The sequence below is a fragment of the Camponotus floridanus genome, unplaced genomic scaffold (assembly GCF_003227725.1).
Source record: "Camponotus floridanus strain SB8 unplaced genomic scaffold, Cflo_v7.5 scaffold16, whole genome shotgun sequence".
NCBI classification, from domain to species: Eukaryota; Metazoa; Arthropoda; class Insecta; order Hymenoptera; family Formicidae; genus Camponotus; species Camponotus floridanus.
The window spans coordinates 198,774-226,032 of NW_020229281.1; the positions used below are offsets into that span (position 1 = coordinate 198,774).

The window sequence follows — 27,259 nt, forward strand, 5'->3', positions numbered from 1 at the left end:
GCGCGCGCGGGAGGAAGAGAGAGAGAAAGAGAGGCGCGACAAACGCTGCGAGCGACAAGGACGAGAAATGAAAGAATGGAGAGCGAGCCCAAATATGCAACAGAGACGGTAAACAAAGAGAGATCGAGCTCGGGCGGCCGCGGTAGTGGGGGAAGCGAGCGTGGTCGGGAGTGGGGGGGCGAACGGGGAGAGCTCGCGCCGGTGCCGTGAGTGCTGTAAATGGCGCCTAGCCGCGAGCGTCGACGCGTCGCGGATTCCTCTCTCTCTCTCTCTTTTCTCTCTCTCTCTCTCTCTATCTCTCGTTTTTCGAGATAGTTTCGGGGTAGCAGCGAGAGCGAATTTGTCGCGCGTAATATACGATAACGACGATAAACTTATTTAGTTTTCTACAAACTGTGCGAGGTTATACGCCGCGTAATCGCGAATTGCGTACGTACGTGTGTGCGGGCGTGTGTGGCGCGCGGGTGTGTGTGTGCGTGTGTGTGTGCGTGCGCGCGCGTGTGTATCATCCCGTCCCCTTTCTTCTTCCTTATCCCGCCTCCCTTTATTCGCTCCGCTCGACCCATCGTCCGTTCCCCCTCCCCCCTCTCTCTCTCTCTCCCCCTTTCTCTCGTTCGGTCGCTCGCTCGCAGTGTCCCGTGCGCGCTCGCCTGTGTTCTCCGCGATCGTGGCTCTTTTCTTGGTGTGTGCGCGTCAATGCTCAGTGGCGCCCTTTGTCGAATTCGCGTGCAAGCAACATGGAGGAAGGTGCGGTTGTGCTACGATAGTGGTTTCCAAGCGAGGAGAGTGCTACGCGACGACAGCAGCGCCGTCACGGTGCCCGGAACGACGAGGGTATCAGCTTCTATCGTCCGCTGCTACGCTTCCTCCTCCGCGTCCGCTATTTCCTCTACCTTCTCCTCTACCTTCTCCTCTTCCTCCTTCTCCTCTGTCTCTTTCTTCCTCGGCGGCTACGACAACGACGGTGGCGGCGAGGACGAGGACGGCGACGAGGACGGCGACGAGGACGACGACGACGACGACGGCGACGACGACGGCGACGACGACGAGTCGACGCGCCGGTTGCTCTCCTGTCTTTGTTTGAACCGGCGATTTCTCACCACTGCAGGTAAAAATGTGGCCGAGATCCGAAAACTCTAGAAACGTTCGCCTCTCTCTTCTTTTTATTACAAGATTCGACTATTCCGAACGCAGTAATGACAGAAATGTTTATGTTCGCACGACAGAGTTTAACGTCGACTTGTACCCTTCTTGTCATTGTAAGAGGCGTGACTTTAACCTTGTATTATTTTTATGAATGTTGAGAAGAGAATGAGATTCGAGCGATTCTGTATTTTCCTTCGGCTCTATTTCTTTTTAAATAAAATTTCGTCCATTATGTCAGACTACGAGGAAATTATACGGATGTAATCTTTCGCACGATTATCTTTTTCTCGATTATTAAGATTGTTTCCATTTTGAAAGCGACTTTTTTTCTCTTTAAAGGAGAACTACGTGATTTGGATATTTATTCCGTAGTGTTTATGTCTTGTATTTGACTGACATTTTTAAAAATAGGTCACCGTATTATACGTGACTCTCGGCAGCATACAACGATACACTCGAATTTAATAATGACAAACAAATACGCTACTGTTACTTCAAAGTCGCAAGACTTGGAGAATTTAGATTAAAAAAGTTTTTAGATTAAAAAAGTTTTGGCTCAAAGAATTCTAGAAAGTGACAAAAATTGCACGAATGATAACGTTGGAGTTTAAAAATCTTAATCGGCTAAAACTGTATCTTGCAATACAAGAATATACGTCAATGTGGAAGGTTACGCGATAACATTTTCAAAAATTGAACGTGACAGCTTTTGTCCTAAAATGAATTGATTTTAATTTTCTCGTTTTTTACTTATCATTGGAATTATAGACATACATGCTTCATTTATAAAATTAAATTACACCTTTTTGCGCGTACGAATATTGCAATTATCGTATTATGCTGCTCTAGCGAGAGAAGATTAGAATAGAGGGGCTCCTGGGGACTGGTTTTTTTTTTTCATTTTGAATTTTTGAATTCTCGAGATTCGTAGTCGGTCGACACGTTTCTCGCGCGAGTCGATCCTTCGGGAATCGCGCGTGCGACACGACGATACGTCCGCAAATCGATACGCCACTTCGGCTAGTTACGCTGGCTCGCGCTCTTTAACGTGTATCGATAAGAGGTCCCCAGAGACGTATTATCGCGTAAATATGCGGCGCGATCGTTTGTTGTGCACTACCGTTGTGGGGCATATTTGCATTTTTCGCGTATTAGTACACAAAAAGGGCTGGAATTGAAAGTATATATCACGCTTACGTGTGTTGGCTGTTGCGTAGCGTAGCGGGTAGGAGCGTATTGAAATGTGAGGCGTCTCTAATCGGTCTTTTAATTTATGTACTTTTACAATTGACCGCATTGAAACACTCGACGTGCACTTCTCGCGTATACATGTCGCCTAATATAAACATATACAGTTTGGTATTAGACTTTTCGTCTCCAAGTGATCTCGGGAATCTGCCGTTAACGACTGATTCGTCAAGTCTGAGACATCCTGTATATATATTTTTTTTAAGTTTCTGTATTTACCGACTCTGTAGAAAAACATATTGCACTGTTTCACTTGTACGTTTTAACAATAATTATAACACGCAACGAGATCAATATATAGATCAAACAAATTTGCAATTATATATTTTGGATTAAACAAATCTCACATTGATGAGGAGAGATAAAAATCAAGGTCGCCGCGACAACTGTCGTTGCGAGAGGCGCGAATTATTTGTCAGGAAGCGAAAAGACGGATTGAACCCCCCGGTCGAGTTATAAAACGCATCGTAAAACGCATCTTATCGGCCATCCGATCGTCCGGACGATCGATCGTTCGGTCGTTGATTTGTCGGTTGGATCAAACGGGAGACCAACCGCGAGGGAGACGGCCAACGTAACGTGTGCAGCGCGCGTCGTAAATTGCGGATAAGGTCGAGAGGGAAAGGGAAGCGTCTTACGTCGCGCCGATCGTGTTACATGTGGAGTGACTTGTAGCCGCCGAGACTCGCTCGATTCCTCCCTTGTACGCGATATTAAGAATTGCGTGCGAGAATCGCTTTCGCGTAATACAATGGGAAAAGTTCACTCTTGCGAATCGTTTCGTTGCGCTCCGGAATTACACGCGTGGTTGATAACGACGTGTGTACGAAACAATTTTCAAGAAAAATGCGACGTTACGAAGAATGTCGGATGCGATTTTATTTTATTTCATCGCGCAAGATTGAAATATTTTTATTAATATTTAATTTATTCCGGCTGGCGGAACGCGTTGTTAATCGATAGGTGAAATCATCGCCGTTAAATCGCAACCATGTATATTTATTGCTTTTCATTATCCAACCATAAAAAGTCATTTTTTTTTAATTTGATGCTAAATTGTAGGTAGCTGAATTGACTATTGTGTTTATTGTAAAGTTTTTAACGAGTAGAGAATTATTTTATAATTTTACATGTATCGCATGTGAATAAGTATAAATTAATCCTATTTATTAAAATCTTTACAACACAAATCTTTGTAATATTCGATCTACAATTCAGAAACGATTCTTTTATATATAATTGGATATAGTACATATATGTATATATTATTTGGAGCAAAATATAGGTAAATATGTCTAAGTATTATAGACGTCCTACAGAGTGCTTAAAATAATCGCACATGTAACATTCGAAGCAATTATTTATTATCTCTGACGATTATAATTTTCCAAAGTTTACAATTTTCGCAAAACATGTATGCATATTAAGAAAACTTATTCAATTTATGAAAAATATGAGGAAAAGGAAAAATTGAGGAAATTACAAATAAGCATTATACATAGTATTCTCGCTCCATCTTTTCGTAAATTAAAAATGAATCATTAATATATCATTAAAATAAAGTTTTCCTTTCGTCGAGACACAAATGACGCGATAAAGACACTTTATATCGAAGAAGGGTTACGACTGACGTAGAGTAATTTGTCTCGCGTATTTTGTGGAAACGCATCCGCTTGATTTCGACGCATCGGAGAAAGGGGGAAAATGCGTCGGTGGTAAATAAATGGCGTTTCTCGGTCGAAGGCATAGATGAAAATGCAATTAGACTGTGCGTTACGCACGGCTGATGCGAAACTGCACGCGTGCTTAGAAACTGACTGTGCGCGTACGAATGAAATTGGAAATGTAAACGTCGTCGAGAGTATACTCGGGAATCTACTTGAAAATAGACGCCGGCCGGAGGTAGACGACCGTCGGAATCGTTTTAATCAACCGGCGACGTAAATATTCGCGGATCGTTATCCGTCTGCGGTCGCGTTTCGTGGCTCGCCTCGTATCGCTGCAAAATACACGCTGCCTAACATTAAGTCGCCCGCTAATTACGCGTAAACACGCGTAGATCAAGTTACCTCTTTGAGACTTTCGCTTCTACACTGCTTCGCTACGAGACGTCCACGGGTGAAAGATGCCGTCGAGCCCTTTCTTTGGTAACCGGGTAGAAATGTGTTTTGCCGATTTCGTCTCTCGCGATTTCGTCGCGCTACGCTATATAATTATCCATCAACATTACGCGCACGTGTGTTACTCTAGTTTCTGTATCGATAATGCGATAATTTACGGCTTATTTTTATCTCGATTTACAATCGTAAAAGATAAATATCACGTACAACTACGCTGATGGTTTATAAGATATTTTATAATCGTAAAAGACTTAGTAATACGTATTTTTTTAAATTAAATAATCGTGATTACACGCGCGCGCGCACAAATTTTCCTTACCGAGAGAAACAATGAGAGAGAAAAATTAACATAGCAGACACGCGTCCGTTTTTACAAATTTTATTTCTGTAATCGTATTAAAGCGGAATATACAACTGCATCAATATCGTATTCGAGCCCGTCGTCTGGTAATAGAATTTGTTAGATTAGATAAAGGAGGAAAATGGATCATCTTTACGAGAAAATTCGTAGTACTAGCCGTCGTCGCTGTCTGTTCGAGAATACATCTATAACGATGTGCAGCGTCGTGTGCGCGCGCGTGACCCCGTGGAAACCTGTTTCTCCGTGACAAGTTATTTGGATCGCGGGCGATCCTCTCGTCGCAGGTTTAATTTCTGCATCGAGCGTGCCGGCGCATGCGTCACGGCACAACTCCTCTAGCTTCTCTGCTATTCTCACCGAATAATTTACGGCACGTGAGCTCCACGGGATCGAACGCGTTTGTGAGAGCCGGCCCCGGCATTGCGGATGAATCAGAGAGGAGAGGGAGAGGGAGAGGGAGAGAGAGAGAGAGAGGGTCACGCGCGGAGTGCGTCAGGCACCACGGTTAAGCTCGTACTCTTTTATTACTCGTTTAACGCTAAACGTCATAGACTGTAAATGCCATCAGGCTCGTAGAGCTCGTCGTCGACGCGTCGTATATACATTTGGTGTAAACAAGGTCTAGATATAGTTCAGACACTTGATGTGAAAAACTATGAAAAAAAGATTTTTCTAGAGGAGAATTTTATTTTAATGTGCTTGAAAAGTAGACAAATATCTCAATGTTAACGTGTTTAACGTGTAATTTCTTTTCGTCGAGAAACACAATTTCTCATACATGAATAAAGTATTTGATAAATGTTAAAAAAGCGAGAGAGAGAAAATCGATTTTGTACGGGGATAATGTAATCAGGAGTGCCATGCATGTAGTATTACACGAATCATCCTTATGTAGAGCATTTCGTAAATTCGAATCGCATAAGCGCATGAGATCTTGATTCGACGAACAAAAGAACTTTCGCCGTGCACAGGTCACCGATGCAACACGCACGAGCGACAAACTAGGTGGGCGTAATCTCTATACGCGATAAAATCAATGTAAATGCATCGAGAAGGAAGATGCGTATCTTGGCATCTCTAAATCCAGCTGAAGCTGCGCGAGATAGTGCTTGTCAATTCTCCGACATTGTCTCGAGTAGTCGGATAATCTCTCCGAAATGTATCGTTATACATCCGCAACTTCAAACTTGATCCATCCAGAGATGAATGAAAACATTTTATATACACGAACCTAACATTTATATAATAAGACTTTTTTTTAAATTTTATAAAGGTAATTGTGCAAAAATGGTGCATTGCTTACAATATACTATAGACATGTGATTTTTTGTCGTATTTTTCGAATGGTTCACGAATTCGTACATCATTCGTAAAATTGATTATGGCACATGTTGAGTTTTTTATAACAAAAATTGGCAATTTTTTGAGAAGAATATCTTAAATAAAAAAACGTATGGACATGGACATGATTCAAGCAATTAAATTTTCCATTCGATTGATGCAAAAAAAATTGATACGCGCAGTTTTGTCAATTGCAGACCTATAAAACTTGCGTTTCCTTTTTTTTTTGTGTTTCTACAGACAATCATCTTAAATTAAGCTTAAAAATTGCATGACATTAATAAAAGTTTTAACATTAAGTATCATGTATTTATGTATTTTGGATTTTAAATTCAGAAAATGTACATATATTACGTTTCTTAACATTTAAGATGTGATGATAAACTTGAAAAGAAATGAACAAGATTCTTGGTCAAAAATTTCGACCTTTTTTATCAAAATATATCGCTTAAAAAACATTATCTCACACAAATGTATAATATCACATGCATTTTAAAATATCACTGGATGGATTTTTTGTTTCTCTCAGAAAAATTTCACCGACTTGCAGTGCCATGTTTGTAACTATCAGTGATTACTTTTCAGATACAATATATTATTCCGTTGAAAAGGTGATAAAAAAACGTAATCGTATTAGACGCAAACAATGTTTCACGATAACCGATACGTTTCTCACTTTTATACTTTTGACTCAAAGTGTCATTTAAGCAGAAAGAGAATTAAACGAGAATTGTCAAGCAATTGCGCGCTCGCCCACCTTGTTCGTTCTGTATTCGCGGATCGATTCGCGTGCCCACACCTTCGTTCGGAATAAAGCGGGTGGACTCTCTCTTTCTCTTTCTTTCTCTCCCTCTCCCGCTCTTTCTCTCTCTGCCCCCTTCTCCGAGTCACGCGGCTGCCGGGGTCCTTCTTATTCGACGGCTCGTCCGAACCTGGTGAAATCTGTTGCTAACCGGGCGGGCGACGACGCTTCACAAAGGCTACAAGGAAGCGCGTCGAGACGCCGGCGACACGCAACTGCCCGTGGTTTACTCGCACATACATTGATGCGCGTGCGCGCGCAAACGCGAGCGTAAAGGTACGAGCCGCGTACTCACACACAGGTGTGCGTTATTAGCACACGGCAGGTACATGTAATAGCAAGATTACAAGCGGGTATTCTTTTAATAGACGACGGAATAGGCTTAATAGACGCGCGCTAGACGTTGTCCACGGTCAATGCTTGGCACATGCTGTACATGCGGCACTGCGAACATTGAATGAAATATTTTCAAAGGCACATGTCGGTTCAAACTGCACGTATACAGTGTAACTATATCGTTACGATGTATACACGAATATAACTGGAGCAGAATCGTCATGGCAAAGCTATGTATGCAATCTTGAAACACAAATATTTAGTATAAAAGAACGTACGTGAAAGAGAATATAGTACAGAACAAAATCTTTTATTTTTTTTTTTTTTGCGATAAATTTCATTACTCTACTCGTAAATTTTCAAATTTTTCGTCATAACGAGTTTTGTTGCAAATGAAAAATAAATAATTCCTTTACATGTTGTATTTTTTTTTATTTTTATTTTAATTATGATATCCATATAAATTATCAGAATAAAATTGGATATAATCTCTTTTTAATATTTTTCAATTTTTATTGTTTGTAATTGTGATATAATAATCGAGATAAAATTTGAAAATTTAAACGAAATTGTGGTCTTGAGAAATAATTGTTTTCAAAATTTTGTTAAAGTAGAGCTTTTCTATTGAAAACAATTACATTATAAATATGCAATCTTACGTTTTACAAAACGTGAAATACTCGTTATAACAAGAGATTTAATTATATATTTATGTTTACGCTATTTAATTAAATTGTTGCATCACAACCAATGTTAGCGTAAGATATGAGCATAAAAATTTTGCATTTTGTTCACCCTAGTGAACAGTGATTTCAAGTACGGATTTATACCAACTTTTAACGCTTTGTATGTAAGAAGTGAGTATCACTTTGTGATACTTTCATGTAAATATGTACCATCATGAATTAAATTTGCATAACAATATTCTTATCAATGGATAAGAGCAAGGAGGGGGAGGGGATAGAAATTCCATAGTAGGTAGTCACAATTTCATAAACTGCTATGCCTATCTCGTTATGATTCATATGTCATGTTACTATTTGCGAAAAACTATAATGGAATGTTAAATGTACACGAATATATTTAAATAATATGTCCATGAAAATATCTATATGTCTATATCAACAAATGTAACATGTACAAATATTGTGCAATTATAATACATACATTGGATTTTTTCGAGCACTGAGAATAAAATATTCACATCTGTAAATTAAATCATGTTTTTAGAAAGGACTTGAAGAATTTTGATTAAGTTTCATATAAATTTTAGAATTTCATGTAAATTTTAAAATTTACAATGTTTAATGTATTGTTTTGAGTGTGAAATGTCACGTGTTAAAGTATACTGGGAATATCTGCTGAAAATATCTTGTTTCATATTTCGATATAGAGAATTTATAAATATAATCTTTCGAAATTAATAAAACTATACGACGAGCTCTTTTTCTCATTTTACAATTATGTATTATGATACATTCATCTTTAATTTTGCAAACCTTGCAAAAAGATCAATAAAAATGCAACATACTATTATTGTGGCAGTAACGATATTACGTTCCTGCAATTTTCTGTGACACATTAAATAAAATAAAATGTCTGAATTTATTATAATCGAATCAGAAATGTGAATAATTATCTATTATTTATAAAGTTTGATCGAGAAATATGAAATTATACGTGAAATCAGCAAAATTGAATTTCATGTGTAAAGTATAAGTATTTGACTATTTTATTTTATTATTCGAATGTGTTGCATCATTCGAAAGGATTCTTCTCGTCAAATGCTTTTCCTTCTATTGAAATAAGAAAAAGTATTTTTCGCAATAATTATTAGGGTTAAAAATGCATTGCGTCAAGTTACTTAAAAATTTATTCATTTATTGCTAATCTGCGCTATAGCAAGTAATAGAAATAGTTGATCCTCAACGTTGTACACCTCGAGTCACGAGACACATTTCGATTGAACGCGATTCAATTGAGGTGTGTCACCGTGTATATCCCTTTCCCCTTGCCCTTTCCAGATGAATGATTAAACAATGAAAAATGTTATTACGCTGTGTCAATTATTCGTTCGAAAAGGTGCTATTAAAATACGAGTCCATGCGACTTTTTATATGAGAAAAAGATTAATGTATTACTATTTACTTAATTAACATAATAATTTAAGAATAATATATATTACATCTTAATTTGTTCGTTACAATTTTTAATAAAAACATTCACTTTTTTCACAATAACAAACAAAACATTAAGAAAAAAATTTAACGCATTTTCAACATGTACACTGAGGGAAAAATTATCTTGAAATAAAAAAATTTTAGTTAACTCAAGAAAGCTATTTATTCGGTGGGTACTAATCACATGGATATTTACTTGTATTCAAAACATCTGTTTGCTTATTTAATAAATTATAGTGGATATTTTACGAAAATAGTATTTAAATATAAAAAATATATAAATGAAAATAATGTACTTGATATAACATGCATATTTAATTAAAATTAAATTAAATGCTTTTGCTTAAATGAAATAAACAATTCCTTCCATTTAAAGCAAAAGTTTCAAGAAAACAAATTTATTTGATTTAAAAAAATTTTTCCCTCAGTGTAGAATAAATATCCTTAAATTTGAAATAAATAAATTTAGTAATTTGCCAAAATTTGTGGTAATTATAACATCTGTTGAAAAATACATGTTTTGAGAAGAGCACATCAAGTTTCATAAATTAAAGAATTTAATGAATATAATAAGAAATATATCCATCCTCTCATGAGTCATCGATTCAGGCGATTTTATCATTGCTTTTTACGTACGAGTTTTTTTCAGCGCTCATCTTTTTCAAAAGCATATGATAACTTGAGTCTGATAACTTGAATCTATAACAATGCTATTTGTAAAAATTATGTCCTTTTATCGAATATACAAATTGCTTTTTCTCCATTTTTGGAGCGTGCAAGCACACGTACGCATACACATACACATACATGTATATATATGTGCATACATAATCTTTAAAAATTATGTTGCCATTTTTATTGTCATTACTAAATTCCTTTACGTTTAACAAATATTCACATATCGTAGCAACATTTTTAGAGGTTTAAGAGATGAATTTGAGAAAGAGAGAGAGAGAGAGAGAGAGAGAGAGAGAGAGAGAGAGAGAGAGAGAGAGAAGAGTCCGTTTTGATTTAGGTATTTAATTTAAATATTTAATTTAGGTTTTTGATTTAGATATTTAAATCGTCGGAATGTTGCCCGAAAGAAATATAACTTTGCCACGATATATAAATTGCATTACTGCACGGTTCGTGCAAGTGTCTGAAACATCATTCGAGGAACGCATGAAAATGATGACGTGAACAGTGAACGCGTTAACCAATTGGAATACAAGCGTGTAATAAGCGGGAGATAGGTGGATGACGCAAGCGAGCGTACGGCGACTTTCGATTGATTCTATATCGGTTATAATAATAGCGTACGAGAAGGGGTGATGTGGCGATGCTGCTGCCGAGCAGTCTAGTCTTCCACTGATTACGGGGTGCGGAGGCGACATCGTGGAAGGACAATCGCGACTTCTTTACCGATCCTCATCGCGCACTCGTCAACGTCGTTGCGATTAACTCGAGATACTTTGTGCTGCTACATTTTTGTAACGCGCGATACGAATCAATAGCGATAAAAATCTGTGATCGAGCTATCATGCTGACCGATAAAATTATATTTTTTTAATTCTAAAAAAATCGTGCGCGTCTCGAGGAATAAATGCAAGTAAATTATATTTGTCGAGATGGGACGCACATTCGATACAGGACCAATTGATGAAGAAAATGCCGTCATTCTGAGAGGTAAGGATTCTTCGACTATCCGCACGCGTGCAATTTTCGACGCGAACGATTCATTTTTGCATTTCTTGGCGATATCGAGATAAGCGCGAATGTAATCGCGCGCGCGATTGCTCTCGCGGGACGGTAAGATAACGGAGTCTGCGTGAGGTCCGCCATAAACACTGCTCGAAAAAACGGCGACTGTAAATATCACCTGTTGTCAGATGCTGTCAGTTATCTTCTCCTTAAATTTATTATTTATTTTTTTTTTTTCGTCATTGGAACGCGTAAGCACTTGGCAGCAATCACGTGGCTATGCACCGTCAATCGTTTGACACGCTCTCTCTATCTCTCTCTCTCTCTCTTTCTCTCTCTCTCTCTCTCTTGCCTCCCGCAGTTTTTCATTCATCTTAACATGCTAAACTATACGCGTCTCAACTGTCGATTTCTCAACAATCCATCGACGCGCGCTGGCAATTTTGGAATCCTCTCATGTCCCGCGATAAGAGTAACTGTGCGATTTAAGTAGCGATCGATACACGTGCGCCCGCAATATGCAATGAAGGCGAGAAAAAGAAACTTACGTTACTCGGACGCTCGTGTGTAATAGTTCTACTCACGCACGTACAAAACGTAAGTGAGAGACGCGCGCAACATTGTATAATTTACTATTAGCTTCTCGCTCGCTTCGTCATCTACGGCAATTTCCATTTCGACCATTAATATTTCATCGTACAATATAGTATTAATAATTATACATTGATGATGTTGAATTTCTCAGAAGTCAAACTAATCAGCTGCACTATTCAGAAATTTTTTAATTTTAATATTTTACAAATAATAAAGAAATAAATGATTTGTTTGCGTTTGAATCTTTTCCAAAAGTTCAATAGAGCAAATTAAATTCTTCCAAACTGTTTCTTTTAATTCTTTAAATTTTCACGATATTTGTAAATGCCGCATAATATATCAATATAATACTCATTCAAAACGTTACAGTCATTACAAGTTTAACGTTAACACTTGTCAAGATAGTATGAGAGTGCTGTAATTTAAACAAAATTTAAAGAAAAAAAAATTATATTTTTCTTTCAATCAAACCTTATCTTAAAAAATTTGACATTATAATTAAAGATAAAAAAGATATGTTTACAATATGTATAATTTTAAATTAAACTTAATTTGCTTCTAATTAAATTTGTAGCTTTATAAAAAAATTTACATAAATATGATATTGTATAAAAAAATGTATTTGTACCACATGCAATTTCCCAAACAAAAAATAATTGCAAATTCAATTTGTGTCCTTAAAATTATACATAATCATGTAGAGTAAATCTCTGTCTATTTCTCGCGCGTATCCATGTAAAATTATAAATAACGTAAAAATTAATTACGGGTAGAGTTTTTACATATATCGTCTCTTTTTTATATAAAATGTTAATGTTACTCGTTTGAGTTTGGAGAAAAGGTATTTGGTTTGGAGTCGGTGTAAGAGTCGTGCTATTTGCGGACAACTTGGGCGTTCTCGGAACGTTGCAAGAGCGATTTGCGTCTCGCGTTCGTCTCTTACTCATCTCGTCATATAACGCAAAGTGTGTTGAAATATTTTGCGCGGTGATTTTAGAATGAAGTTGTATCGTAACGACGGCAATGGCGATGGCGGGCGCGCGCAGCCGAGGCATGTGTGCAAATTATATGCAGACCAGTTGCGAGGGGAGAATGAATGTCTAGCGTGTGCACGTGACCCGAGATCAGCCAATAGGCCGCGGCCCATTCAACAGCATCTTACTGCTGGTGCTGTATCGAGTGGTGTAGCATATTGGTATTCGCGTTACCTTACCGCTACTATTATTACGTATGTGTGTGATAACTCTTCTAGTCGCTCTCTCTCTCTTTAAGAATCATTGTTTTATCCCGAAGCACTTTTTTATAAAGATAAATTTTAATCTCTTCTCGTATACAAGATTTTTATCTTGTCTAGCTTATAAGTTATTTCCTGAATTAATCTGCATTAGTCACAAGTTTTCACAAGATTTATTATATGTCTACATAAACTGACGCGTTACAAAATTGATTCATTTAATCGCGTTTTCTCTCACAATAAATTGCAAGAGAAGTATACCTTGTAAAATTGATGCACAATTTTATATCCGTTGTACAATAATTGTCGGAGCGACGCCAAAAATTCCAAAAACAGTTGATAATATTTTCATGGCCTTTTGTTATAATTTTGATCAAAATCTCAACTGTATGGTCTGTTAAAATTATTACGTGTCTTATCATTTCTACCAATTGTTATTAACAAATTTCCCAATTAATGTTACTTTAAACTATAAACTTTTCATATTATTTTACTTTTTCCGGCTTTATTATAAAGTTGATTGTTCGCGTGTAACATCTCTACTTAGCTATGCAGTAGTAAGTTACTATGTGCATACGTGCAAATATATATATATATATATATATATATATATATATATATACATGTGATGCGCGCAAACTCGACCCGAACGCTTACGCGCATAACGTACGAGAGGCAATCGTTACGTCATACATCTATTTCGTTCTTAAAACAATCTTAAAGTATGATTCGCGATACTTGACAGATGGAGAATAAAAAGATGCACGAATTCATTTAACTCTTCAACAAGTGCTTAAAGAGAGATTCTTGATATTCTCCAAATAAATAATAAAATGTAAAGCTGTGAGTTTATTTTCCATTTTCCAACAAATTTCGAGAATAAAAATTTATCTTGAAATACGATAAAATAAGAGGAAATAAATACTCTTGATAAAAAGTAAAATTTTTGTTTCTTGCGAGGATCTCTGTCAAAAAATTTAAATTGATACTTCTAAAATATAAGCAAGAAATATTATTTTCCGCGTAATTCAAAATTGGAGAAATTGGAGAAATAGATGCCAGCCATTTATGCCAGTCATTTAATTAAAAAATTAAATTTTGCCTAAAGAAAGAAATGAATAGAAATGGTTGAGAGAATTTCAAATGATTTAAGCTATACAAATAAAAAATATAGCAAGCAAGATTCGCCATTTGAAAAAATGACGCGAAATATCAAATGCTCCGATTCCTGGCAAATATAACACTAATAATAATAAATATTCATAAATTGAATTTGATTTATCATTCTTTCAACTATTTGAAAGCAGATCGAAACTCTGAAATAGCGTATGACTACTTGGTCTATTTGGATGATTCATAGTTTGTCGCGATTCAACTAGCAGTTAGTTGTCGATGCGAGACTATCAGCTGCGTGTAATCAGCTCACAAAGAGAAAGAGAGAGAGAGGGAGAGAAGACAAAAAGACAAACAGTGAGATAGATGGACAGATAGACAAAGAGGAAAGATAGAGATTCATAATCATCTTGCTAAAAATATACATATAACGTAATACAAAGTCTGCAAGAGACTGTTTTCTTTCTATTCGCAATCATCTATTACAAAGCAATTATTTATGCAACAATATGAATAAGTCAAATAATAACAAATTACGTTACATCTTTTGGAAGAGATTTTATTTCTATTTAAAACTTGTCATATTAAGGCATTCAAATCGAACAAATTAAACATTTTTAAATTTATGTTGTTGAAGAAATGTTGAAAGCGCGATAATTTCTCAATTAGTAATATTAGTAAGACTGGTTTGCTTAAAAAGAATATATAAGATTTTATCCTCTGCTTATATATATAAATATAAACGTATATATACGTCTGGATGGGAAGCACACATTTTATCAAAACCTCACTCTTTATCTGTCATAATTCAAAAACTCTTCACGTCTCGATATTTTCATCACGGAAATACCATTTCCGCTTCCAACGAGGAATATCGTTGCGTGCATCAACTGCGCTAATTACCAAATATTGTACTTGTAATTTTTCATTACAAATATGATATCAATTTGAAAGCTTCGGTGCAGGTTTAACCTTATTCACTTTTTTTTATTAAAGACTCGAGAAAATTGATCTAGACTTGATATTTTTGAATTTAATTTTTCAAATTAATATCTCGAAGCTTTCAAAAGTCGAGTTCTTAAGAAAGTGGACTAGAGTATATGCAGCTGCGTATATTTGTCTCTCGAGTTGCGTTATTAAAAAGAAATAATTAAACTTGTCGAGCAAGTCGATCCGCATTGAATTTTCCACAAACTTTAAAATTAATCTTTCTAAATTGTTAAAAAAGTAAGCCGTGGGCAAAAAATCTTATAGCATTTAAAAATGATAAAAAACCGCTTTTTTAAAATTTAAACAAATTATATTTGATTCGCCGGCAGCATGAATATTTTTTCACATTTTATCTAAAATAAATGGCTATCGCGCATCGACAAATTTATTCAGTTTTATAAACAACGAAAAAGGAGAATTATGAAACGGGGCAGCGCGACGCGTCCCGACTACGCTCCTGAGGCTTACAAGTTGGCGACGACCTGCGGTGACGACGAACGGACAGACGGACGAACGGACGGACGGACGGCTAGTTGCCGTGTACGCGTAGGTGTGCGCCGCTCCGGGTTAGAGGCTCTCTTATATGTACAATAGTATCGATGGTCGCGCGTGTCGAACGAGCCGTTGCGCCGCCACTACTCGCGTCAGCAGCGTGCGGAATAACCGAGCGTGCGCAAGTGCATCCGTCCGTGTGAGTGCGCCTGGCCGGAGTCTGTGCGTGGAGGCGGACGCGAGATACATGTCACCCAGCGAGAGTAAGCGCGGCTCTGCCATACGTACGACACATCTGCGCGGGTGTGTGCGTGTGCGCGCGTGTCGCGTTAAATGTGAGCGCGACAGCTTTGGTTGTCGCAAGTGCGCGCGTCGTTTCGGCTCGTCCAGACTCGGAGTAAAACGCAGATACGAGCAAGGGACCGATATCATCGTAGAGAGGCCAAGATAGCGGCGGGAGGAGGCGAGGGGGAAATTGGACGGCGCCGGGAAATTGGACAAGACGCAAGGGCATCGGATTAATAGTAGCGGCGCGAGATTACGCGACGTATGTCTCTTTGTACGCTATGCGCGCGCGCTCACATGTGGCTGTGTGCTCGGTTATGCTCGGTTCATCGCGAGCGGCTCGGTTGAGCAATCGAATCTCGAGTCGGTATCCGCGCGCGAGCGAGCGGGAGAGCGGGGAAAGATTCATCGCGAAGGATGTAGTGGGGGATTCGGGGGAGAAGACGTCGCGGGAGACGAAAGGATCATCGCGAGGCGCATTAACGCGGGGACGACAATAACGATGTCGATAATTTGGGGCCGTCGGTTTAATCCTTGCCGTTGTCGTCGTCGTTTTGGCTGATGGCAGAGAACGAGACGCGAGTTGCATATGCATTTTTCTTCGTCTCACCTTACGTCTCGTTCTCTGCCATCGGGCCTACTGTCACGGCCGCGCGCGCGCGCGCGCAATTTTCCCGATCGGTAAAGACTACCGCGCAGCGAGCGAGCGTACTCGGTGAAACGACACTGGCATCGGTGCACGCGACACGCTCTGGGAAACAACGAGACCCCACGATTCCGGTCACTGGAACGGCGAGGATAGGAGGATAGATAGCGCGATCCCGTAGTAGGCTCTCCTCTCGTCTCCTGTTGATTCTCCTTGATATATGGCGCATTACGAGCACGCGTAAAGCTGAAATACCCGCGCGCGTGCATTTGTACGCGAACGCGAGAGTAAATTCGGACGGCTTACTATGTCGGCGCATTTGTGCGTGCACGTGCGTGCGCACCACCCTCTCCTCTCGGTCGCTCGGCCTTGTGTGCGCCACGCGGGGGTATCGGTGACTCGCTCTCTCCGTCTCTGTCCTTCCCTCGGCTGCGCCCACCCTGGGTAGGAAGAAGCGAGCGCGCGTTACGAGCATCCCTACCTGTCCCAAGAGCTATACTATATCGCCTCTCGTCTATTTATACGACGACCATACACGATTCTTTCCCTCCCCTCCTCTTACGTTTTTCTTCCGTCGTTCCTCCTCTCGTTGGCATGCGTTAATTCCTCCCTCCGCTTCTCGCTCCCTCCGGGATATCGGTTCCTTTCTTTTTCCCCCGCCCCTCGCTTGCCTCCCGCCTCCCCTAGACGTACGTCCGCGCGCACTTTTGCTTTCTCCTACGTCTTCTCCGTTTCTTCCCCGTTCCCCTCCTCGCGAGAGTACATTTTTCTCCTTCTCCTCCACCTCCGCCTCCACTTTCCGTCTCTTTGCCCCTGTAACGAGCGTTACGTCCACAAGTTGCTCGAGTCCGAGTCAGAGTCGGGTCTCGGGGATTCTATTTCTCTCTCTCTCTCTCTCTCTCTCTCTCTCTCTCTCTCTCTCTCTCTCTCTCTCTCTCTCTCTCTCTCTCTCTCTCTCTCTCTCTTGCTTTTTGTCTCACGGGGCTCTCTTCGCCGCCGTACTCTTACGTACACGCGGAATGCGCCGCCAGGAATTCTCTCTCACAATGGATCTATCGTGTTGGTGAGAGTGGCTCGAGCGTTTTCCCGACAGGCTCGCGCGCGCGGGTACGTGTGCGTAAGAGGGAAAGAGAGAGAGAGAGAAGAGAGAGAGGGAGAGGGAGAGGGAGACGGAGGGACCGAGAAGGAACGGATGGACGAACGAATGAGCGAGCAAACGACTTGAAGGAACGTGTGCGCGCGGGACTTGACTCGGAGAGCGCCCAACGACCGCCACCACCACCACCACCTCCACCTCCACCTCCTCCACCATCGCCACCACCACCACCATCACCACCACCACCACCACCACCACCACCGCCACCGCCACCGCTACGGCCGCCGCCGCCGCCGCCGCCGAGTCGAGTCGAGGCAAGATGGAGCTGCTAAACGCGTCGAGACCGCACGGATCCGCTACGTTTCTCCTCGCCAGCGTTCGCCTCGTCCTCGTCGCGTAAAAGTCGCGCCGTTCCGCCGGAATATCTCCTCGAGAACCGACGCGAAAACGACGCGTGCGGGAACGTCTTTGTGCGCTGTAATTTTGGACGGTGACTCTCGGCACGTTCGACTCGTCGCTATCTTTACGCCGAATCCCGCAAGTTTCATCATCAAAGTGCCATTGTGTTTGGTTTGTACGTTTCTCTGTGGAACGATTGTAATATCGGTTAAAAGTGTGCGTGTCTCTCTCTCTCTCTCTCTCTTTCTTTCTCTCTTGCTCGCTATCTGTTGGCGAGTGTCGCGGTCATGGTTTGTTAAACTTGTTTGCATTTTTGTCAAAATTGCATTTCCGCCAGCGTGTTGATTTCATTGATGGAGAGGTCGATGTATTCTTCGCATCGCGATGGTATCGTAAATAATCGCGCTTGTACGTAGCGTGCGGTGTCTCTCTCTCTCCCTCCCTCCCTCCCTCCTTCCCTCCCTCCCTCTCTCTCTCTTCCTTTCTTCGTAACGAGATTACGCCGGTTCTTCACAGTGCATCTTCGCAGACTGGTACACGGCGGTGTGATGGTTCGCTCGAGCTCGAGCGTGTCGGCGATTACGCTCTCTTTCTCGTTCTCACGTGTGGGTGTATATGTGTACGCGCGCATCCCAGTAATGCCTTTGCGCGGTGCGATTGATCACGCTGCGGCGAAACCGTCGTCATCGTCTAAATGGAAAGTGCACTCGTGGTGTACGGGATGCAATTGAGCGATGAAATGGTGGTGCTCTTCTCCACGCTGCACGCCACGCCAGCTGTGGGCGGATTTACCGATCTGGAATTGTCAGCTCGCTCTGTAATTTTCGACGTTGCTCCGGACGATGAGTAAGTCTCTTTGACACTTTATCCCGTCCGAGCCAACTCGTCCATCTTAAATTCGTCGTTAAATCCGCATCGATATTACGATCGATGGAGCAAAACCTTTTTACATCGATAACGTCAAATTTTACACACACACACACACACATATATTATAGAGTAAATTTTTTGACATATGTACTTGTATTAAAACGGGGGGGTTTTTCCATTACTCCTTGTAACGCTGCGAAATATTTTAAAGGCACGTTATTGCGTATCTGATGCAATTAAAGTTGTAATCGTGCAGTTTAATCAGTTTTTTCGTCTCTCTTTCGAATATTATTTTTGTAAAGATGCACGATTACAGGCTGCGTGGATTGACCGACGTTTGAGACGGATAACCGATCGTCTTTATTCGCCATTTTTTCAACGGATAATTTCGATCGAATGGAAATTGGCAAAATGTTTCTGCGAAAATATCATCGTTTCGTTATATATGCGCGTTCTCGTTCAAGTCGTGCCACTTCGATAGCCGAATCCGTGGGTATATTTTCGTCCGACGAAAAGTTCAAAGTTGAATCACTCGCGATCGACGATAAGATTATATGACATCGCGCATATCTGTAGCCCATCTCTTCCGTAACCCCATTTTCCTCCTGCTCTTCTTCTTCTCATCATATTCTTCATTCTCTAGCCAGCTAGCACGAGCTCCAAATACATATCGTCGATTCGTTAGGTTCATTGATCCGTTTGAAGCATAATTGTCAGACATTTTAACTTGAATTTTCATCGGAGATTTATTTGTTACATAGAGATAAATGTATAAATTAATTGTAATAAAAAGTAAATAATAAATGTAGAGTCGGGTCGTGTGGAAGGAGAACATATGAATATTGGCTGGCGATGATGTTGTAAAGTTTGATGAATAAATAAATGCGAGAGAGAGTATTTAAAACAAACGAGCCAAAATGAACAAGTCGAGATTGACAAGTTGCGCGTAATAATGGAAATGTAATGCGAATGCAAACTTATACTTGACGCATTCAACGCGTTACAGGACAAAGCAAAGCTGAAAGGATCCCGACTAGTTGTGCCGCTAATTTATTTATTCTATTATACGCAACTCTATTACAATAAGGGAATGTGTAATTTTCAATTTGAATATTGTAATTTGTAGACGTATATTTTTGTTGAAAATAATATATGTGCGCATATTATTCATAAAAAATATATGTGCGCATATTATTCATAATTGTAAAGGGGATTATTGGAATTTGATCGCTTATCTATTTCTAAACTTGCATCACGCGAGAAAGAGAAGATTTACGAAGAGAGGAAAATGTTACGAAATGAAGAAAGCGCGATATAATTTCACGTGTAGACGTTTATCAATTGTTACGTCGTATCGATACGGACTTATGACCAAACTTGCCACTCTGCTCCGATTTTTAAACAGTAAGCCCGTGTTGTGTAATCTAAGCGATTCGATCGCAATCTACAATCTAGAGCTGTGACATCGCGAAAGTATTAAAATATATATCGTGTGTGTGCGTGTGAGAAGCGTGCCACTTTTCGATAATGAAATCTTATAAGGTAGAATTTCATTTTTTACAGCATATGTGTGTGTTTTTTTATTTCTTACGCGTTTTAATTTCGAACGTAACGCGAGCTATTATTTGTTAAAGTCATTTATTATCAACGAGAAATCTATAAAACTGACATATCGTGTGTTTGAATTCTGTATGTAAATGATGCACGCGTAAGAAACAATTTATCTATCCATCTACAAAGTTAATAAAGTCAATCTACATAATTGAAAGTTGAAATGCTAGAATAATAAAAGTGAATTGTATAAAATTAGACAAAATAGTACTTTGTTTCGGATAATTACCTTAATTGGTCAAAGAACCTATTTGTGCGATTTAGAGGGCGAAAAGATGTGGCGCGCTTTTTTTTTTTACATCTTTCATCATTCGAAATGCGTTGGATTATATCGCGCAATTCGTTTCGATTAAACGAACGAGCGAGCGAGCGCAAAGTGGCGGATTAATTAATATCGAAAATGATTTTATTACAGGCACAGATTTGCACGACGACGTTACATTTATCGAGTTATCTTACGCCGATATGTTTAAAATATATCTCTTTCCTTCGTACTTTGGCACGATATGTTGGACTATAACAATCTTCGTGATTCCTTTTTCTCTCTTTTCCGCTTTTCTATGTGTTTCCACGCGCGGAACGGATCGTATTTTACAAAGATTTACATATGCATATGATAATCGTTATCATATGTACTGAACGTCATTATCAGCGAAATGGCAAAAATGGTAAATGTATAACGAGCCTGTTCTTTCTTCCGGGAAGGGGAGGGGGAGAGGATTTGTAGATTCTCTAAATATCTCTAATTGATTATTCGATTATTAGTTGAACTCTGAAATTATCAGTGTGCTTGTACAAGAGAAACTAATTGAAGAGAGGAAAGATGCAAAATTTATGGATGGAACAGCATTTCTCGAGCCGTATTACGTTATTACATACATGTTGGTTAATCTTTGCAACTAGTTTATCGCCGATCTTTGTTTCAAATAGACGCGCTTCATCTTGTAAATATATAATTGTTTTGATTTTTTATAAATATATCGGTATAAATATATAAATATATCAGTATATTGCACACATACATATACAGCTTATTATTATTAAAATTGTAAGATTTAACATACATTGCCCATGTACAAATATCAATAAAACAATGGAATATCGAAATGTTATTTATACATATGTATACGTAAAATAACGTACATTTATCTTGTATAATCGGATACAATAATAGTTCAGTAATATCGTGAAAAACGATTAAATATCACAAGCATTTCGGCAAATGTAACAAAATGAATCCTGCTGCATTTTACATTATACTTATTCAGCATAAAATTTGCGCTTCGCAATTAAATAATCGTTGAATTCAAGACCAGGAAAACGCGGCTCATTTCTAAATTTATTCCAAACTTTTAATCTATAATCTCTTTATGTATACACATTTACGTCTTATAATCAAGAAATACATATAATGTCTGGATAAATCATCGTTTTCACTTTTTACATCGGTGCTTTTTGTCCAAGCGTGTTGCAATATTTACTCGGCCACATTTTTTCACATTCTCAATGGCAGATTGAGATTTCTAAAATTTTTACAAATTTTAAAGTCAAAGCATAGATGAATGTAACCGATAATTTCACAATACATGAAGGGGATTGTAAATTTTATAAACAAATATTTTTATATATATATATATATACGTGAAATGTGTGTGTTTTATGTCTATTTTCTCTCAACTATACAGCAAATGTACAAGTGTATGATTAAAGTAAATAATAATGAGCCTAAAAAAAGATAACTCTTTAATTTTTAATATTTCTAAAATAAAGAGATTTCTCTCTTTTTGTTTATTTATTTTTATTGTGGAAGAATAATCTCGCGTGCGATTGCTCTTTTCTTTACTCTCGAAACTTGTACAATTTTCGTGGCAATCTAACTTTGCAATTTTCGGTGATATTGGATATAAAATAAATATTGGCATTGCCCACACGATCCCTTCCTTCTTTGCTTCCGTTCTTTCTTCCACTTTTTCTTCTTACATTGACATGCACGTGCAAAACGCATCCAGGTGCATAACACGCATTCACATTCATTGGTAATACTGTGTCTGTTGCACAGTACGTTGTGTTGCGACACACGTGGGTTCAGCGTGTCACGAATAAATCCGTGTCATCGTAACGAAAACGCGTTCGACTCTTCCCCTCCTCCCTCGAGCGACTTACAGATTGAATGGAACAAGTTTTAACGATTAAAATTAATTGATTATTCTAATTTAATATGCGATAATAACTTGTAAGATATAATATTAGGAGATGGAATCGTATGGAGACGTATGGAAAGACGGAAGAGCATAGTTGATATCTATTGTTTTGCAAGCGGCTCGTTTAATTCAATTTAACATCATATTAATCGATGAGCAATTATATACGAGAGTATGTAATTATATACGAGACGAAACAAATTGGCGAATAAGAAAGGATTAATTAAACTATCCGCGTTCACACAAACCAGCGTCGCAAACATATGGAAACGTTTAATTATAATTGCTGATATTTAGTATTATTTCATATGTATATATTTATGACACTTTTTTGATGTCGCAAGTATTTGTCGTGTATTTTTACACAATAGGGAGAAACTTTTTTGTAAATTTGAGTCTCGAAGCAATGGGAGCGTTACTCTTGGGTGCATCCACGGTTGTTGCGCTAGCGTGTGAACTTTATTTCTTCATAGAGCATTATTATCCCGGGTGTTAAACCACGTGCATCCAATGTGTTTCGCTATTTTGAAATCCGTTACACGCAAACTTTCGCTCATGTGCTTGCAATTGCCCCTCTATGCAACTGCGCTTTATAATCTCGCGAAAATTAGGATAACGCTATTATTATTTTTAAAAGAAATGCTCTGGCGACCCAAAATTTTTTCGCTTAATCTGTTTGTACCTTGCATTATCGAGATAATTTTCTCACGTTGTAAAGATGTTATTTGTCAGAGAAAACGATTACTTTACGATTTTTTCAAAAATTTAGCGAAATACTCGACATTAAAATTATTTCCAAAATTTGCGATTTATCATAATCTAACAAGAGGTTTCTGGGACAAACAAAAATGATTCGGATACAGACACCCGGTATGCTACGCGAGTAATACACATCAGCTGTGTAACACGCAACACAACTCGACACGCTCGGTCGACGTTTCGTGCGTCCTCTCTCTTTCTCTCTCACTTAGTCACAAAATATGACGTCATGACGGTGTATGCGAGCGTGTGCTACCGCTGGGCGTCGGTCAATCTGTTTATGGAAGAGACTCGCGTGCAACTCGATTGCGATTTGTGTGCTGTGAAGCAGCCCTTAACAGCCTCCGCGTTTACATCTAATCGTGTGCATGTGTATATTAATGCGCGCGCGCGTGTTTTGCGCGCGCGCGCGCGTGTGTGTGTATCCGCGCACGCGCATACATTCATCACTGTATCATAAGATGAACCGAGTGAATAGTTTGCGGCCACCTCGCGTGTAGCCGCGGCTCGAATGCACCCTCCCCTTCCGAATAATGACTATTGTCGGGAGATGATCTTTTTCATTTTCAACCATTTGGTATTGCCGAAAGGTCAGTGATGAAAGGTTACACACATGTGATATATAATTATAGGTATCGAATCATAATTGAATCGGGGTTGAATTTTGTTGCAAGGTATTGAAATTAACCTTTCGTCAGCTTGTGTGTAAAATATATAGATGGCGGATGAATATAAAAGATAATAAAAATTTTATTTTTTTTTATTTACGGTAATTTTTAAGCCATTCAAGGTAGATTCGTTCGTTAAAAAACGATACAACAACGATTGCTGAGTTTTAAGGTAAAAGTTTATACCGAAATAATTATTACAAAATTATGGAGTGATTTTTATGTAAATATATAAATTTTCAATAATAATTGAATATTTATTATGTTCCAACACGCAAAGATTGCGCGATGTCTCGTAGAGTAAAGCGAGTGCATACGTAGAGTATACAACATGCAATATCGTGCGTGACGATGGAACGTTAAAGGGCAATGTCACGCCGTAATGAACTTGGAAATTCATCGATGCTTCGTTTAAATCGCTATAAATGTCACTTGATGCGTCTAACACATTACTTTCCCTGTCGTGACATCCTACTAAAGTATCCTTGTCCTACGCGGAGAAAGCACACAAGATGTAAAGAGAAAAGTGTTTAATATTTGCAACTATAATTATATAATAAAATAATTATGTTTGAAATTCTCATTTTTATAATTGTAATTGATATAATGCTAGTATACATGTAAAAATCACTTTATACGCACAGTTGGGTGTGCTGACCGTCTAAAAATTATATTATAAATTATTATAATTTTAAATATTAATATATACGGTAAAATATTAAGTATAATAAATAATATATAAATAAAATATATATAAATATATATAAAATATTTTCATGCAATTGACGCTGTTGCAATTATATGTAAATTACATTACTTAGTTATTAATATTATTTACAATAATATTAATAAAAATTAATTACATGTACTTAGAAATCATATCAATATTAGGATGAAACTTTATTAAAAAATGTAAAATCGATTTTATTTCTACAATAAACATTTTGCTTTCAGTGGTTCCATTTTTAAATCGATCCATCTGGAATAAATGGACTTGATTTGTCGTTTAATATATTTTTAATAGACTGACTTTTATCAAAATTTCCTTTTTTCAAAATTTACAATTTGTAAATTTTTATTCAGGCGAAAAATCAATATACTTGGGGAAAATTACAATCTCTATTTACTCCCTTTCTTTGTTAATTTGCAAATTTCACACAATTTAATTCGAGAATCAAATATCATTTTAGTCAAATAGCTAACTAATTCAATTTCAGATCAAATTTTCATTGAAAAGAATATGACTGTATATTTCGAATGTAAACTATTTGGATGTCAGGATTCTATGATCTTTCATGATTCCTTCAACTACAAGTATTTGCAGATAAAGTCAAGAGAAATCTTACTAATAATTGTATGCGGAATGTGGCGTTCACGTGAATGATGTCTGCAACTTTTTAACGAGTCGTGCATTCCAGCGATATCATTATCTATGGTATACGCCGGAAGTCGCACCGTATTTATGTAGGCGCGACTTGTTCATGCATGGTGCAACGCCGTGGATTATACAAAAACTTTTATTGGCTTTTGTGAGGAATATGTATATTTTTAATGCATAATAGACGATTGTGTGCATACATCGCAAAGTTACTATTCGATTCATGAAATTGTACGTAATTATATTCGATATTTTGTATTGTCCATTTATCGCTAAACGTATTATTTGATTGTATATTCGTTTTCGTAATTTCAATTTAATCTAAATATTCATTTATTTATTTCATCGCTTGAATAGCGATGACATAAATAAATGAATATTTAGATAAAGTTTTCTTCTTATTTTTACGAGTCAATATTTTTTTTAAAAATATACGCATTAAAGCTGCAAGTAAATGTAGCCGATTTACATTTATATATTGTATGTAATAATAACGTCATATAAAACTGTGGATAAAATCGACTTGATTGTTAAATGCATTTACCATGAAGAGACGATAATTGTAGATGAGGCAAAGAAAAACGAGCTTTAAAATGTATTTTTGTTACAAGATAACTTGCATTGTCGATGTAAAATTTAATAAAACTTGGATTACGGACGGCATAATTTCATGACATAGCGATGTAAGATGTGTCGAAAGGACAAAGCTGCAATACCTGAACGTTAAGAGACACACAAGTGCAACTCACCCTCTTACCTGCCTCAGGTAGTAATACTACCATCAGCTAACATTGACAAGTACCTGATTTATAATCTTGCCAAAAAGCGCAAAGCCTTGAGCCTCCTTTCAGTTGGATTCACTGTCCATTATTACGAGATGTCTCTTGACCGACAGATTATTTATACAATGCATTGAATGTCCAGTCTATTTTAAGGGCAAAAGGATTCTTTGAACACGCAGGTAGGTTGGGAAGAAAAAAAAATTTTTTGAACCTACATGGGATTTATTGGCCATTTTCTTCTTATTACGCCGCATAAACTATCGCTGCTTTGTGTTTTTATTTTTTTGTCTCGAATCTCTAAAAGTAAACTCAATAAAATAAATGGAATAATGTATATTTTTACTGAATAGTACCTATATATACAACGAATCTTAATCAAATCGAATGTAATTGATGTTTAGGATATTATAATTCACGCAATGATAACATTGACTTGCGTGAACGACAAAAGAGAGTCTATTTTTCAAGAAACAAAAAAATTGACGTATTTTGTGATTGTTATTTTTATTAGGAATATAATGGTTTAGGATATATAGGTGTGTTGTATGATGTCATGAAAGTCTGCTGATATATGTATACAATATGAAATATCAAATCATTTAAAAATAATTAACAAAACTATTAGGGAAAATTACTAAAACTAGCAGAAAATGTGTCCTCAAGTAGGTTATTATGAATGCTTGGTCACTCGTATTGCTTTTATTAGCTTCCGTAATTTTAAGTTTTTTGTAGATAAACATTGAATATATAAAAGTAAGACACACTTTGCATTATTTTATAATCTATTTCTATTATGTATGTTTTAAATTAAATTAACTATATCTATTATGAATAAGATTAATAGCAAATGATAAGAAATTTACAATCTACAAATTCATACTTACATAGAATATAATGCATACATTTATTATGACTATTATTTAT

At 37.8% G+C, this 27,259-nt stretch overlaps 1 protein-coding gene across 10 annotated transcripts in view; it reads left to right on the plus strand.

The window, feature by feature from the left end:
* Nucleotides 1-9: 9 nt before the first annotated feature.
* The window catches only part of LOC105251195 (putative transcription factor capicua), a 41,277-nt gene continuing 14,027 nt past the window's right edge, over nucleotides 10-27,259 (plus strand). For 3 of the 10 annotated variants that reach the window (XM_011257792.3, XM_020027510.2, XM_025406894.1), the window contains exon 1: nucleotides 17,967-18,912. The gene's annotated coding sequence lies outside the window, so the exon portion shown is untranslated. Of the gene's footprint in view, nucleotides 1,109-15,671; nucleotides 17,016-17,966; nucleotides 18,913-27,259 lie in introns of those variants that run through there. The other 7 variants (XM_025406888.1, XM_025406889.1, XM_025406892.1 and 4 more) reach the window with 7 other exon arrangements.